We start from the raw sequence: 3,301 nt of genomic DNA, 5'->3' as shown, positions 1-3,301 counted from the left end.
AGAACACGTGCAAACACGTACAAATGCACACAAACACACGCACGCGCGCGCACACACACACACACACACACACACACACACACACACACACACACACACACACTCACTCACTCACTCACTCACTCACTCACTCACTCACACACACACACACACACACACACACACACACACAAACACTCACTCACTCGCTCACTCACACACACACACACACACACACACACACACACACACACACACACACACACACACACACACACACACATACACATTCACTCACACACACACACACACACACACAGTCACACAAACATGCTCATCTATGTAAGCCTACACACACGCAAAGATGCAAGGCAGGACCAACATCCTTCCACCTGGCCGCTTGTCCGAAACCCTTTGTCAGAATGACTAGCATCTGCCTCGTCGTAACGCGAGGCGGAGTGAATGGCAAATCCGCCTCTACCGATGTTCGCTCTACCCCGTGCTTCCTATTTTTTCCGGTTTATTTTGTCAAGAAATCTATATCATGCGCATCAATAAAGGTCGTTTGAGAGTCATTTTCTGAGTATGGAAAAACACGCACTAGACTAAGACCTTGCGAATGGAATGATATACTTTGACTTTGACAAATTTATACACAGCAGTCACGGCCGGAAGGCGCTTTATACTCATGTTCACATGTTGTGATGTGAAGCAATATGAATTAATTTTATGATTTTCAATGTAGATTATGGTTCGGGAAAAAAACAAACATATTATCCTTTAAGTAAGCATCTCTATGACGACACAGGATTCGTATGTGTTACAACATCGACCACGTGCCACGCCTTGTCTTAGTCATTAATTCGCTTTTTAACAAGGGCAATAAACTTAATAAATTACTATACATAATCACAATCTATTGTTTCGAGAGATTACTTTCTGCGACCAAAGAAATACTTTGTGCGTTTGCCTTTGCTCCGCTCGCCGTTTGTCGGGCTATTTGTACGTTTTTCATCAGGCACATTTTCCGCTGCTCCTCCTTCCTCCCCCTCTTTCCCCTTTTTCTGTGCAGAGCAACATATCGCATAAAACCCTCGTCAGGACAGACGCAAGTCTACTCAGGCATTTAGGAGGAAAGGATAAAAATAGAAAATATTTGAAACAAAGAAAGGAAAGGGCAAACGGAAATTAAAAAACAACAAATACGAAAACAATATTATCTATTGTAATAACGACCATCATAAACTGTGATGGTTCATCCACAAACTAGTAAAGTGCCAGGCTTAGCTTTATCATTTTCATACTCGGTGACAATGACCATAATGACATAATAGTTATGATAATGAAGTGTTGTTGCACCAACAATACTGATGCTGCTCTACTACTTCTATTACTACTACTGTTACTACCACTACAACTACTTCTATTACTATTATCACTACTATTACAACTTCGTCTATTACTACAACTGATACTACTACTACACCTACGTATGTTACTACTACTACTGTTACTATTACTACTACTACTGATATTAATAACTATCATGACAAAAAAACATGAATATATATATATATATATGTATTATTACTATAATAAAGGCAATACCGTGATGATGGTGATGATAATATCTGTCCATCTAATTGATGTATTGCGGCCCTTATCGTTATCATTTCTACCACTGACATATCACAACATAAAAAGCAATAGCGACGGTAATTGCATGATTGCTTAATGATAAGGATGATAATCATGATATGAATATTGATAGTAATAATTGTAATGATGATAATAGTAATGATGATGTGATGATGATGATGATGATATTGATGATAATGAGGATTATAGTAATACTACAACCGCAGGCATGCACCCTCAGGCCATATCTTTCTACGCAGCCAGGGATCCTTACAGCTGCTTCACCACCTACGACCTTCATCGAAGCCATCGCAGCGGAGCGGACGCGAAGGCAAATGACTAGGAGTATAGACTGCTATATTCTTTAGAACGAAAGAAGATCACGGCGCAGTGAATGAGGCCAGCGACGAGGGGGGGGGGGTAATCTGCTTGTCGTTGTTGGGAGAAAGGAAAGGAAAGAAGGATGTCACACTGACAATAAAAACCGTAATTATAGTATCAGCAGCTGTATTAGTAGTACTAGCAGTAGTTGTAGTAGTAGTAGTAGAGTAATAGCAGTAATAGTAGTAGTAGCAGTAGTAACAGTGGTCGTAGAATTAGTAGGGGTATGTATATATGCAGACAGACAGATACACACACACACACACACACACACACACACACACACACACACACACACACACACACACACACACACACATACACAAACCTGTGTGAAAGTAGTTATGGTAGTAATTATAGTAATGTGAAGTGGTAAATGTAAAATGATAACAAAACGAAGGAAAAATGGAAGGGGAGGCAAAAAGAAGAACGGGGACAAGAAATAGAATAGGAAAAGGCAGAAGAAAATTTTCCTGCTTTCAGAAGGAAGCCGGGAGGTCAGAGTGTCGTGATTCACAGGGCCCGCGGATCACGCCAAGTAAGGGTTTCCTCACTGAAAGAATTAAACGAAGAAAACGCCAAGAAAGGGCAACGCGAGCCTGCCCCCAGGACAAAAAGGCTGCCGCTTCCGTCGCTCCTGGTATTGGTTTTAATTTTCCTTGACTTTTCGAGGTATTAGTTTTATGGTTATGGGTAATCATGGCAAGAGTAAAGAGAGGGGAGACATCTTGTTCTTATGTAACAAATATATTTTTTGTATCTATTTTCCTTTTTTTTTTTATAAAGTATATTTCTGAAGCACTCTCATAAACAATCAAATGGAATAACAAACCTAAGGGATCAGTGGAGATGATAAATATCATCATCACTGGGGAGCTAACGCCGGTGGGGGCACATAGCTGCATCCACCTTTCGTTTCCACCTACGAGGGTCCCTCACGGCAAGCTGGAGTTCAGCTTTCTCAGGGTTTGGTAGGCAGGACGAAGCTTTAATAGGAAATGGCTTTTGACCTCCTCTGCAAGATTCCTGATAAAGTGTTCCTTATCCCTTCTTAACAGTGACCTAGTCCTGCACACCAGGGAACGATACGAATCATGATCCCCTGACAATCGAGACAACCCATATGAATATGGCAATGTTGAATTTATAATGTTCTCTTTATATATAAATAATGGACATTTTAACTTGGAATTTAGTGCCTTCTGGATATAACCATATGGAACATGTACTTGCAACATTGCTTTTTGAACAACAAACTACCAAAGAGGGAAAGTTAATTTATAAAACGCTAGCTTGAATCTGT

This window comes from Penaeus chinensis, chromosome 37 (genome assembly GCF_019202785.1).
Source record: "Penaeus chinensis breed Huanghai No. 1 chromosome 37, ASM1920278v2, whole genome shotgun sequence".
Lineage (NCBI taxonomy): Eukaryota > Metazoa > Arthropoda > Malacostraca > Decapoda > Penaeidae > Penaeus > Penaeus chinensis.
The sequence above is the reverse complement of the archived record's forward strand: the minus strand, read 5'-3'. Positions refer to the sequence as shown.